The sequence below is a fragment of the Phyllostomus discolor genome, chromosome 14 (genome assembly GCF_004126475.2).
Source record: "Phyllostomus discolor isolate MPI-MPIP mPhyDis1 chromosome 14, mPhyDis1.pri.v3, whole genome shotgun sequence".
In the NCBI taxonomy this organism is placed as follows: Eukaryota; Metazoa; Chordata; class Mammalia; order Chiroptera; family Phyllostomidae; genus Phyllostomus; species Phyllostomus discolor.
In genome coordinates, this window is record NC_040916.2 from 13,677,708 (window position 1) to 13,692,995 (window position 15,288).

The following is a 15,288-nucleotide window of genomic DNA, read 5'->3' on the forward strand; positions in this document are numbered from 1 at the left end:
GATACTATTACTCTCACTTTGTAAATGATGAAACTGAAATTCATAAAAGTTCTCATTCCTTTGAAAACACTTCAAAACCTCCACTCCTACACAAACACATGAAAACACAAAATAAGGCTTGAAAAGTGTTTTGAAGTATGTGAATGGGCTGAAGAGCAAGAGAAAAGAAACATCTGGGTGTCTGAATCAGAGTGGAAAATAAGGGTGAGTGAGAGCTAAGGCCACATAGCCTGTAAATGAGGAATCCATGCTGTTGGATAAGTAACCAAGGATGGGAGTAACCCTGGGAGAAGTGAGCTCTGTACGTTTTCCCTGGTGGACCAATGCTGACACCAGATACTACTCACAAGTTTCAGTCTCTGCTCTTCTAAACCACTATTGTGTAGCTTCTCCCTCTTTCCTTAACCCTTTTCTATCCTTCTCCCCTAGTCTAAACACTCTACTTTGCTCATACTTTGTTGAGAAAAGAGATGCTATCAGATGAGTCCTACATCAACTCCCCATTACCCAATGGAAACCTGCACCGACACGTAAATACTGTTACCACTGACGCTACCGTGGAAGTGTTCTCGCAGTGGCCAAGGCCAGCTGAGTAAATTAGGCTTTGGATCCTATTAGCCACATAGTGACTTTTCTCCTGCAATTAAATTATTTCCCCTCTCTCTGCATCATCTGTTTCTTTGTTGTATTATTTGTATTGGCTTATCAATGGGTTTTTAGTTACCCACTATTTAAAAGATGCCCACCGATAATTTTCAATTTCCAGCTATCCCTCACTTTTCTGCTTTATTTTGTAGTCACATCACCTGAAAGAAGTATCTAAAGTACTATCTTCATTCCTCATTTCCAATGTTTCCATCCCACATCAATCAGGCCTTCTTACTGACCAGTCCCTGACACACAGTTACTGCAATAGGTACTATTTCTGTGCATGAATATAAAATTCAATCTTCTATTCTTCTTTATAATTGAGAAAGGCATTTTAAATACTCTATGGCCTATTTATAAGTTGATGAATACCAAACACAAGGTGGAAAAGTTCTAAGAGGGAGGCATGAAAGATAATTATGTATAAATTAAGGAGCTTGAAAACAACACCCCCCCAAAAAAACATCATTTCTCCAATCAAGTAATTGCTAACAAATGTATTAATCCCTTACAGAGTCTTCCGTTAGGGGATTACTGGACTTAAAAAGAAAAACAGAGCAAAAAAAAAAAAAAACAGGAGCCTTAAACAAGATATTTATAATTTAAAAACTCCTTAATAGAACAATTCTTTAGATTGTCATTAACTCCCTGGACCAGTAGTAAATACTTAAAAAGATGATGGCAAGGCAGTGATGGAGGACAGTCAAATGGGAATCTCAAAAGAGAACAATATTTTAAGAATAAAACATAAGATCTTTTCAATCACTGATCATTATTAACCACAATGTAGTACAGCTTTGTAGGTCAAAGGCATAGCTGGCTAAATAGAGAATGAAGGCTCTCGCCTATGGACAAGAATAAAAATGAGTGCTTTGAAAAGGTTCTTGTTCGATGAAAGCTTTACTCTCGTAAGCAATAACCCACCATGCATTAATTTAAAATAGAGAGCTAGCAAGCTTCAGCAGGACTAAACCCAGAAATGTATTTAACCCGTAATTGTCAAAACAAAAGTAACTAGGTGGCACCTTTGTGGGGAGTAAGTGATGATAGCAACCGCGCTCAAAATAAGCACTTGGTGACTAATGGATGCCAGAGTGATGCTTTGACGGTAACACTCATCAGCAAGAGTCGGACAAAGGCAGGATTTGACGAGAATATTTGAAATCCACTGCTTCAGAAATCCTGGGTTACAAACTGTCCTCATGTAAACACTCCATCTGCTATTAGGCAAGAAGAGAGGAAGAGCTCATTTTTGTCTCAGCAGAAGAATGACATGTTAAATGTAAAAGTTTAAAGAGTCATAACATGCCTCATAACAAATAATACTGGAATAGACTCGAAAGAAAAGCCAAGAGTGTTAGTTGTAAAATAATACGAAAATAGTAGAAAAATCCCTAGGGAATAGCAAAATTATCTTGGAAAGTGCGAAGCTCATTCCTTCATTTGTTCATGAAACATTTATTGACAAGTTGCAATGTGCAATGCAGAGTCTTTGACCTTAGGGAGCACAAGGTAAAGAAAACAGACCCTCAAACAAGCGCTAGGTCTAAATGCACCTACATTTGCATCTATAGGTTAGCAGTGGTAACTAATATCTTGAGCACAATGCAAGACTTCCTAGGATTGAATCCACCCACTAATTTTGTGATCTTGGGCCCATTAGTTAACCTCTCTAGACCTGTTTCTTCATCTATAAAGTAATAATAATAATTGCTCATCCTCACTGGGTTGTTATGTGAAAAAGAAAACATGCAAACAACTTGTAATAGTGCCTGTCACAAAATTAGTCTTACACAAATATTATTATTAGTATTACTAATAGATATATATGAAGCAAAAGGATGCATAGAGTACATAGATATAAGATCTTAAAGATACAATTATGTAAATAAAAGTAATTTAAGAAGGGATGTAATCATCTAAAACACAACCCTCACATTCCTTTACTTAGGACCTTTTTAAAATTCTGTATCTTTAAATTGAAAGATACTAAAAAACTGCCATTTCAAAGTAACCACAATAAATATAAATGAAATTAGTTCTGAAAACAGCAGTGCAAAATAAACATTAATATGCAAATAAGAAATTTGTAGAATTTTGGATTTAATACTGAATTTCTTGCAGAATACAATTGTGATCATATAATTAGCTGTTCAAATATATCTAGTAAACTATTATGTGATGATGAAAATTTTGTTTATTTTTCTCTGTTCTATTTTTCAAACATTCTTCAAAAGTTTGAATGTTCAATATACACAGGAATTATGTTAGGTAATAAAGGGAGAATGATAAAAATAGGTAAGATACAGCCATTCCTTATTCTCAAGGGATTCACAGTCTAGGAAGGGAACACACACATCCTTGAAATGAAAAGAAATGGGGACTCATTTTTGTTTATTAATTATTGCTTGAGGGCTTATGTCCTGGAACTCAGTTGATAATGGATTTCAGGAAAGAAATTGTCATCCTCTTATGCCCCTCTGATTAGTAAACATATTCTGTCATTATATATTCAGCTCTTACTTTCACCACCACATTCCCGTTTGAAATCTTCAAATTCAATGTACCATTCTTTGACAATAGCCATCTACCCTTCAACTCTCTCAACCCTTTACTCCCAGTACAGTGTTTAAGTCCTGCCATTTCTCCACCTTCCCTCTTTAATACTTTCTGCACTTGCACAGTTTCTGTCTTTCCTGTGCAGCCTAGATACTTGGTGGGTCATGTCACTCACTTTCCTGCTAGCATAGTCCATATTCCTGTCACCTTATTCTTCCAAACCACTTCTCTCTTAAATTTCCAGCTTTCTGAAAAGCGTTTCGACTAGAGTATGTCTAGTCTAGCGTTTTGACTAGAGTATGTAGCTTGTTCAGCAAACAATTCCCTCTTTCATTGCCCTCGGCCACTGTTGCAAACCTTCATTATTCCCCTTCTCTCCCATATCCTTCCCCTCTGAACACAGGGCCTTGCCTTCAACGTCTCAGGAAAAACTGAGCCCACACAGCATGAGGTTCCCTATTTACCCCACGTGTATTAACCCATCAGTTCTCTATTTCATCGTTCTTGTACATGATGTCTCTTTGAACAAGGCTAATTCTGCCATCTGTGCTTTTAAATAGGTTATATCACGTTCAAATTTCACGTTTTTTAATTATATCATATGATTGTATCTTCTTATTCTGCATCAGCTTCTTATTCACAACCTAAAAACAAGTCTCTGGTTCTTCAGAATTTTTACAAGTTATGATGTTCTCTAGCATTTCCCTTTCCTTTGTTGACTTACTATTTTCTAAAAATCCATGTCTGTAATCTTTTCTTCTTTTTTTCCCCTTTGCTTCTTCACCCATCTTCCTCAACCATTCCACTGAAAGTGATTCTGATAACAACCAACAATGGCCTCTGTTGGGCAAGTTCCTGGCAAGAAACAGAGTGCAAACAGAGAAGGTGTGATTGGAAGGAGTTTAATAAAGAGGCTATTTACAAGGGTGCAGGAAGGAAACCAATAAGACGTGGTGAGGACCACAAGGCCAGCAGCAGGTGAAAAGGACTACCACCCCACAGACCTTGAGGGGCAAGACCAGTGAGACGTGTAGCTATGGGAAAAGAGCTGACCGACAGGAGCTCCAGTGTTTTGGAGAGAGCACTGTCCCTGCCATACTGTGGCCCAGCAGGAAGAGAGATGGGAAAATAAATAATGGGATCTCTCTCCTCCTCCTGTTCTCTTCTTTCTCTTCAATGCCTGCAATTGTCCAAAACCAACTGGACCATATCGTGGGAATACCAGGAGAAGAGAGTGAGCAAGGGATTGAGAATCTATTTGAAGAAATAATGATAAAAAATTTCAATGATCTGGTGAAGGAAAAAGACTCACAAGTCCAGGAAGCTCAGAGAGTCACAAACAAGTTGGACCCAAAGAGACCTACACCAAGACACATCATAATTAAAATGACAGGCTTAAAACAAACAAACAAACAAACAAAAACCTGGCTGGCGTAGCTCAGTGGATTGAGCGCAGGCTGCAAACCGGTGTCGCAGGTTCGATTCCCAGCCAGGGTACATTCCTGGGTTGCAGACCATAACCCCCAGCAACCACACATTGATGTTTCTCTCTCTCTCTCTCTCTCTCTCTCTCTCCTCTCTCTCTCTCTCTCTCCCTCCCTTCTCTCTCTAAAAATAAATTTTAAAAAATGACAGGCTTAAAGACAAGGAGAGAATCCTAAAAGCCACAAGAGAAAAGCGGTAGTTACCTACAATTAAACTGTCATCTGAGTTCTCAAGAGAAACATTGCAGGCCAGAAGGGAGTGTCATGAAATATTCAAAGTGATGAAAAGCAAGGACCCGCAACCACGGCTACTTTACCCAGCAAGGCTATCATTTAAAACTGAAGGAGAAATAAGGAGCTTCCCAGACAAGAAAAAGCTAAGTGAGTTTGTTAACACCAAACCAGTACTGCAACAAATGTTAAAGGACTTGCTTTAAGAAGAAGAAGAAGAAGAGGAAAAAAAAACAGAGGAAAATGGTCTAACAATAAAATGGTACTAAATACCTATCAATAATCACCTTAAAGGTAAATGGCTTAAATGCTTCAACTAAAAGATGAAGAGTAGCTGAATGGATAAGAATACAAGACCCATATACAAGCTGTCTCCAAAAGACCCATCTCAGAAAGATACACACAGACTAAAGGGATGGAAAAAGATTTGTCATGCAAGTGGGAAGGAAAAACAAAGCTGGGGTAGCAATACTTACATGCAACAAAATAGATTTCAAAACCAAGGCTATAGTAAGAGACAAAGAAGGACTCTACATAATTACAAAGGGAACAATCCAACAAGAGGACATAACCCTAGTAAACATTTATGCACCCAAAATAGGAACACCTAAATACATAAAACAAATCTTGATGGACACAAAGTGGGAGACTGACAGAAACACAGTCATAGTTGGGGATTTTATTACCCTATTGACTTCAATGGATAGATCTTCCAGACAGAATATCAACAAGGAGACAGCAGCCTTAAACGACACATTAGATCAAATGGATTTGATTGATCGTTCAGAGCATTTCACCCCAAAGCAGCAGAATATACACACTTTTCAAGTGCACATGGAACGTTTTCTAAGCTAGACCGCATGCGAGGACACAAAATGAGTCAGGAAGATTGAAATCATATCAAGCATCTTCTCTGACCACAATGCTAGAAATCAATCACAAAAAGAACACTGAAAAATATGAAGACATGGAAGCCAAAGCCACCTGAATGCCAGAGAGGATACTGTTGGTGAAATGTGTTGAGTCAACCTTCTTGGGACAAAGCAGGATAGAGGACAGAGAGTGGATCTTCAGAGGCAAATGGAGGATATTCAACACAACCACTGTATCACCAAACCGCTAGAACCTACTGTTGTCATCTTACTTGATTCTTGGCTTCATTGAGTGCTGATGACCACTCTCACATTGAAATCCTCTCTTCACTTGGTTTCCATGATACCACTATCCAGATTCTTCTATGCTTCTGAAACCATTGTTTCTCAGTTTTATCTTTTGGTCTTTTTTCTTGTCATATTGATGTTATCTTGGATTAGCCTCCCAGGCTCTTAGCATTCTCTTATTCACATGGATGGCTTCAGGGGCCACCTATACCAAAGCTTCTGAACCTTGCTTCTATTGATACTTTGGGATACATCCTGTGCATTGTAGGATGTTTAGCACTATTCAGTGTCTGTGCCCTGTAGATGCCAGTGGCACCCCTATTCCAGTTGTGACAAATAAAACTACCTGACAATTTTTCCAAACACCGAACATTGCTGAGTGTCCTCTGGAAGGCCAAATCACTCCCCACGCTGGCAAGAGCCACTTACCTTTACCTATAAAATACACTCTTCTGTGTCCTGAGTTTCATGCTGATGAAAATTTAATCACACATCATCCCTCAAGTGTACCACTATAATTATTTCCTAACTGGATATAACGACTTCCAGTTTTCACATTGACACCAGAATGATCCATAAAAGGTTGTGGGTGGGTGAGAAAATCCCAAGGCAGTCAGGCCTTACAACTGATGGTCTCTTGGAACATCGGTGAAACAAGTAAAAGTAGAATTTAAAGACTCTTTTTTAATATTTTAAGTATTTTTATTGGTTATGCTATTACAGTTTTCCTAGTTTTTTCTCCTTTATCCTCCCTCCACCCTACCCCCCAACCCTCCAGCATCCCCCCCATGCTTTAGTTCATGTCCATGGGTTGTACATGTAAGTTCTCTGAGTCCTCTGTTTCCTACACCATTTTTATCTCTCCCTATCTATTTTATGCCTATTAATTATGGTTCTCCTTCCCTGTACCTTTCCTCTCTACTCCACACTGAAGTCCCTCCGCGTGATGTCCATTTCTCTGATTCTGTTCCTGTTCTAGTTGTTTGCTTAGTTTTTGTTCTCATTGTTTTTCTTTTCTTTTACACTCATTTGTTGATAGTTGTAAGTTCATTGTCATTTTATTGTTCATATTTTTATCTTCTTTTTTCTTGACATACTCTTTGAAACATTTGGGGATACAGGCACTCTTCTTGATGACCTATGACATGCGTGAGCGAAGAGGCTGTGTACAGAAGTATTGTACCTCCTATTACTAGAAAAATATATTCCTTCAAAAAACATGAATTTAATTAACAGCAATTTTCTCTAGTCAACTTTCAAGAGTATGATCTCTAATTAAAAGTTTAAAATCTGAAAAGATGACAGAGGCTACCATGGTATTGACATAAATTTAAAGATATGTAGGTTTTATGACAAAAGTTATTATTTTTATAGCTGTTACATTTGTTTCAACAACCCTAGTGCCTTTAATAAGAAAACTTTGAAAAGTTATTTAAGAATAAATACATTAGTCATGAGTTGTTTGTATATCCTGTTACGAAAACAAAATACCTCTCAAACAAATTAAATATTAAATTCCTGAAACATATTTGGAGTCCACTATGCAAGTCCTGATTTCTCAAGAATTCACATGAAGGCAGCACCCCCTGTGCTGTGAAATAGTGTCTGTGGAAACTGCAAATGACATAGCCAACATTTTCATAGCGTGTTTTATATATATATATATATATATATATATATATATATATATATATATACAATTTCACATACATGATCTCATTTTGTGCTCACAATTGCCTAATGAGGTATGCAGGACAATGCTTTTAACATGTCCAGTTCAAGGATGGAGAAATTCCCCCCCCCCAAGCTTTCTTGAAGTATAATTGACAAATATAATTATAAGACATCAAAGTGTACCACATGATGATTTGATGGACATATACATTGTGAAAGGATTCCACCCTCTTCCCAGCTGGATTAATTAGCACAGGAAATGAAGTAGTTGAAGTGTTTGTGGTTAGTTGACTCGTCCAGGTTTATACAGCTAGTAAGTAACATGAAGCGTTTGAACTTAACCTTGAGTCTCCCAATCCCAGTGCCCATGGTCTTCACGTTGTATCATACTCCCTACCTAGCAGTCTCAAACACAAAGAATATGTTAATAACCCAATCTGGGCATCTTTTCTAAGATTAGAAGATCCTTCTTAATATATTTCATGTTCATATATCAATTCTTCAAGGGAAAAAACATCACAAAGTGACCAGATAAAGCTTCATTAAATTCCATATCTCCAACAACTAATGCAGTGGTCGCGCGCAGCTCTGGCAGAGAGAACAAGGTTAAGTGTAGAATGATCTCACTTTTCAATTATGGCATTTCCTTATTTGGGCAATAGCATTTAAAAAAAATTGAATTTTATCTTTACTTGAAGCTCTTAGCTATAACTTGTATCAGTCTTTTTACCTTTCAGGTTTACTTTTGGGTTTTGGTTGTTTTTTTATTTTTTTTATTTTTTGCCATAGTGTACAAGACAAGTCTACTAAAACTTAGTTTTCATAAAACCAGGTGTTTCACCCCAGGCAATTTTATTTCTGAGTGTCCACTCCCAATTCCCAATCCTTGAAAACACATACTGGCTTGATTTATTCATCTTATCTCAAAAACAATAATTCATTTTTAAAGGTTGACATTTATTCACTGCTGACAACACATAATTATCTCCCATACAGAGTTCCTGTTCTAACAAATTAATGCACTTTCTACAGGCAACACTAATCATGTGAGACTGAACTTGCTAGGTAATGAATTATGAGATTCATGTAATAAATTATGTAAGTCTCACAGAGGTTTAGAAGCGTAAGGCTATGTCTGTATATTTACTTTTTATTGGCAATCAATAGAGATGCCATTTTTGCCCCAAATTGTTTCTGCTTTGAGTATTTAGGGATAAAAAGGACTTTTAATTTTAGTTTGTTTTTATTTTTGTTTTGGTGGGTGACTGGGGAGAACTTTCAAACCTCTATTTGACTTATTCTGGGGCCAATCATCAGTGGCCAGTTGAAACAGGAGTGATTTAACTGCTCTTCTTAGCTCCAGAGTGGAAATTTAAAGTACAAGTAGCTCTAAATATAACAATAATAACAAGAAACCTAAGGGATATAAGCTCACTAGTAAAAAAGACATACTGTCAAATTAGATTTTTTTTTAAAAAGTTACTTGCTGTTTAAGAGAGATACATTTAGAGCATAAAGTTACAGAGAAGTTGGAAGTAAAATGATGAAAATCTATAACAAGCTAATTATTTTTAAAAGCAAGAGTCATTAAATTAGTATCAGACAAATAAGCTTAAAGAGAAAATAACATTATTAAATACAGAAATGGTCATTAGATAATAATAAAATTTCATCAGCAAGATCTGTCCGTTTTAAACTTCCATATGCCTAATAAAATGTCATAAAGTATATATAGTGCAAATTGGTAGAATAGAGGGAAAAGGTGACTATTCCATCATCAGGGATTTCAGTACAGTTCTTTCAATCCTTAATGGATTAAGCAACAAAAATTTAGCATCAATGTAGATATTAACTACATAATTAACAAGCTTGGTCTAAGAAACATGTAAAACACTGCAGCCAATAATTAGTAAACTAACCACTTTCCCCTTCTAACACACAAAGATTTTTCAAAAGTTAATAACTAGGACACTAGAAGACAGATTACATTTTAGGACTACAATGCAATTAGTAGAAATTAATAACAAATATAAACTTGCTACTAAAAGATGAATATACACATACAATACTAAACAACTTCTGTGTCAAGGAATAAAATTACATTAAAAATTTCAAATTATTAAAACTGGAAAATAATAAAAATTCTTTATATCAAAACTTCTAGGGTAGAACAAAAAGGCTATATCAGAGAAAATTTTATTCTTAAAAACATAAGATACAAAAGAAAAAATAAATGACTTCGGTGTCTAACTTAGTAAGTTTAAAAAGAAGTAAACCAACAAAGCAAGAAAACGAGGAAATAAATATGATCAGAAATCAATGAAATATAAATTTTATTTATAGATAGAATCCAAAAAGCCAAAGTTGGTTCTTTCAAAAAACAAAACCAAAACTGAAAGAATAGAAGAATATATGCCAGAATGATGCAAGGGCATAAATAACATCAGGAATTCTTTTAAAACATATATAGGGATACCTGCGATGACAAAGCTATGAAACATTATGATGAACTTGATGCCAACAAGTTTGAAAGCAAATAAAATAAGAAACATTTCTAGAAAAATATAACTTACCAAAATTGACTTAAAAATAGAAAGTCTGAATAATCCTGTAACAAGCAACGACACGAGGAAAGTATTTACAAATATCATCACACCTCCACAAAAACACAAGGTCCAGATATATTTACACAGTAATTCTATCCAACTGATAAGAAACAGATAATTTCTTGTAAAGCATTTCCAGAGAACAGAATAATCTCCAACTCATTGATGACATTAGCATAATCTTGATACCCAAACTGGACCAGGTCAGTTAACAAGAGAAGGAAATTACAAGCTAATGTCCCTTATTTGTGTGGACACAAAAATCCTAAATAAAATATCAGCAAATAGAGCCCAACAGTGTATGTAAAAGATAAAACACGGCCAGGCTGGACTGAAGCCTGGAGTGTAAGGCTGAGCGTGTAAACTTCCTAACGGCAGCGAAGGCCCTGCCTTGATGTCTTGATGTCTTCCGTTGCAGGCATCACTGTCCGAGCCCCTTCCGTCCCCACTTCCAAGCTGCGTATGCACCGGTGCAGCTACCAAAACTGAGTGCTACTGCAGGAGCTACTCACTCATGTCGAGTGAGCCAAGTCCTCTGATTATTTATTGGGTCCAGAATCCAATCTCCTCAAAAACAGATGAAATCTGCCGTGGTCCTTAACCTTGCCTTCACCCAGCAACATCCAAAGAGGGAGCTCCCCACCTCTTCCCACTGACCATGCTTGCCCACTCCCAGCTTGCCATCCGCCATCACACTCCACAGCACCGTCATCTCCGTCCCTTCCCGTTCCCCTTTCTCTGTAAAAGCAGCAGACTCCCCTTTATTTTCATCCTTTTCTCCAAGCTTTTCTTCCACATCTTTGCCATGAGCGAAACCTGGTTCTTCCAAGAAGGTACACTTTCCCTTTCCCGCTTTCAAGTGGTGACTGCTTATTCTTTCAAAATCTAAATACCATTCTTGACACTCTCCTTTACTCCAGATCATCATTCCCACTTGCTTTTGTAAAAAGTCTAGGTACTTTTCAAAAGACTCTTACTATTTGTCTGTATCACTCTTCCTCCACTCTTGTGATTGTCCATTACTGACCTTCTAATTGCTCTCTCGCTTATTAAAAAATTAGATATTACTTAACTCACACAGCCTTCCTTCAAGTTCTGTCGCCATGTTATTCTAGCAGACCATGTGTCCATAACCTGGGCACTGTTTCTTGACCTCCAATAACCTACTTCAGCTCTACCATTCTCTTCATTTGCTGTCATGTCCGTATTCTTTCTTCCCAAATCACTATTTCAAGTTTAGTTTTTATCACAATTATGTCTCCTGATTCGTCAACTACTACCAGAATTTTGGATCTTTGATTTTTTTCTAGATCTCCACTGCACTGATGCCTTTACATGCCATTTACAATTCACCAAAGAATTCTCTCTCTCTCTGTCTCTCGCTCCCTTCCCCACTTCTCTCTCTTCACTTTCATTTTTATTTAGCTTAGATTTCATGGTTCATTATTTAAATGATGTTCTTCAACCAATATCATAAATTTCCTAGCCCTTCTTTGCATTCAACTTTTTGTGTAGACAAGATTTTCAAATATCACTCTTCAATTTTTCTATTCTTAAATCTGAGATGACAATGACTATTGGGGGGAATATCACATGGTTTCATTCATTTATTATTATTAATCTCAAAAGGGGCTTTACTGCTGTCTGGCAACCCCACTATGTTTCTTTGGTCAACTTGATCTCCCATTCTTTCCAACAATTACTTGAAATCTTTATTTTACTCTTTCTTCACTCTTAGCAGATGACCTTGCTAACTTCATGGAAATCTGAAGGCATCAGATGAAATTACCTTCAACTCTCCACACCGAACCTGCAAGCCCATGTACTCCTGCACCAATTTTCTTTCCCAAGCTTTTATAGTTGATGTCCCTTCTCATATGGCCAGCAGCCACCCATGCTTCAGAAACTGTCCCCTTCCACTTTCTTAGGAATATGACAAGCATGTTTTCTTACTTCTTATGCAGTCATCCCTCATGCTCTACATGCTCAATTAATCACTCCTTTTCATTGGTGTCTATCCCCTTAATATACATATATATGCCCCATTAGCTACTAGGTTTAGCAAACCACTTTCCTGAATCTTAGCCTCTGTATTAAAAGGACACGATAAAAATAAAAATATATTATCAATAGTAAAGCACTATACTAAATAATGAGTTAGCTTAATATTGTTAAAATTTGTTCCAGCCTAAAAATCAAAGGACTTAAGCAACTTCCCAAGGTTTTGTTGTTTCTTCATGGAAAAATCTAGGGTATGACTACTCAGTCCTCCATTATTATTGGCTATTATTCCATTTATTATTAAAATCTAAAAAAATATTTTCAATAGTGCCAACTTGAAAGCATAGGAATATTTTTTAAAGCCTTGCTACTTTTGTTTACATACAGATATCACAGTCTAGCATCTTAGCTGATTGACATTCAGAAGTTTAATCATGAGGACAAGCATCTGGTGTGTATCTGCAACTAAATTGGATTTGACTAAAATAGAACGTAAGAGCTGATTAAACTACCTTCATCCCTATCATTAAGGTCCCCTTCACAATTCTGTAAACAAAAGTTCTCCTTAAGAAACTGAGCAAATAGAGTGAAAGGTCTTTTCCTAAAAGATCATTTGTTTTAGTTAAGATGTACAGGGTTCTTTTAGGGTCAGAATTTCAGGAGTTTCACAGTGCAGTATAAAGTCTAGCTTCATTTGATGGTGCTAATTCAAACCCATTCAACAAATCTTTGCCCTGATTACAACACTCGTGTTGTAAAAATCCAATGAGATGGGGTCTGTGAAAACACTTCAGAAATGGCAAGAGTATAAACAAACATTTCATATCTAACTCCACTTTTATCTCTTGTCCCTAATCCATAAATCAAAGCTTATTAAAATATTAATTTACCTTATAATAGGCTATAGGTTATGAATTGTATGAGAACTCATTGACTTCCTTTAGTGAATATATTCATGAAAATACTTGACATTCTCAATATAATTACTTATTAAGGTCAGAAATGAGAAACAAGTTACCAGATATTTATTGTACTTTGGCTAATTTATATTTAGACAAATCATTTAGATGAGAGACAACAAACACGATAAGCACTTTAATAGAACTTGTTTATTCCCAACTACTTTGGTAATATAGTTACAAACCTATTGAACTTTGAGCATTGTAAGAATAGGTGAAAGGAAAAGACATTTCATATATCTGAAGAAATATCACAACAGAAAAGAGGTAGACAGAGGTGCTATAGGAAAAGGCAAACTGGTAAGGGTCATAGGTGGAGTATGCTTTTAGAGTAATAGTAGTAATTATTTCCCTAGGGAACGTAATTGTCTTTCCTTTCCCCTGTATTTTTATCCTTTTAAAAACATGACCTGCACTGAAGAATATACATGTAGTAAGTCTCCAGTGATGAATGCCACCAATCTTTTCCTCCCTATATGGATGCGCTCCTACTCCCCCATTGAGAAATGGTCTTTTTTCCCCCTTCCCTGGAAACTAGCTAGGCCCTGTTTGTTTTAACCAATGGAATACAGAGAAATGACATTCTGGGGCATCTGAGCCCCAGAAGTGGAGGTTAACAACTTCCTCTTCTTTCTTTGAGCACTGATGCCTGGGGCTCCTCCTTTTGGAATTCAACTCCATGCTGTGAGAATCCTAAGCCCTGTGCTAACCAAAACGGAATTGGTACCTAGAAGTAGGGTTTATGGGGCCAAAACCAAAACATGTAGCCTTAACTTTGGAACTGAGCAAACAATGAAGGCTTTAGGGCCTTCAGGAAACAGTAGTGGCTAAAGAACAAGGAGGAAATTGCTATGTAAAGGCAACCCTACTCATAAACAGCAACACTTTCCCCTGCGGTAATATGAAAGATAGAACTAATAAACTTATGGAAATCACTAACGGGAAAATAATTGCCTACTAAACTTATGGATCTGACCAAGATTACCAGGCAGAATATTGAAAATGCCAGCTGACTTCTATTAGCTGGCTAAGATATGAGAAGCAGGAGATGAACTAAGTAAGAAAGTGTTCAATTTTGGAGCAAACTTTATAGGAAATATAAAGAACCCAGAACACTTTTTTTCAGCCAGCAAGAGATTCTCAAGGAGGAAATGACCTCTGGACGAAGATCAAATCCAGGGAATTACCAGTAAAACATAGCATCAGGGTAGGTTAGGATCAGGGGCTGTAGCTCTAATACCCTTTAAGAATTCAGAAATATTTAAATCAGGGCCTGAAAGACCTCTTAACTAGACAAAAAGACTTCTAAGAATCTTACAAGCCCTCACTGTGGTGTACTTAGCTGGACAATGGATCCCTAAGATTCTTGAGAGGACTGCTCTTTATCACCCTCTCAGCTCAAAGTCAGAGAGGCCTGTCTTGAACACATCTGTGGGTGTGGCTTTTGTCTAATGGAGCACATTATCATTTGAGTTATACAGAAGACACAGTATCTTTAAAAAAACTCCATAAATTTAGTCTAAAAGGGAGAAACACTTCAAAAACACTTCAAAATAAAAAGGCATTTCTGGGCCTTCAACCTTCAAAAATTTGGATCAGCTCTGGCTGGTATGGCTCAGTGGATTGAGAGCCTGACTGTAGGAGGGTGCAGCCAGGGGGCCCCCAAAAGAAAGATTTGTAATGGCGTCCAGAACTTAAGGTGTCCAGGAAATAATAGAAAGATATATAGGATGTTCTCACCCTCCACCACAGGTGTGGGTTGGGGGAAGGGACACATGGAACAGGGCCATTGAGAGCTGTTTTGCATAGCAACAGCTTTGCAGCTAACCTCTGGCGTGGTCATTTAACACATCTATAACCTTTAACTGGTTGCATAGATACATTAAATAGTTGTGGCCATGCTCTGAGCCAGGGGGATGGAAGGAACTTTCCCCCAAGATGTAACTGGAAGGCAACTCCCTCTAGT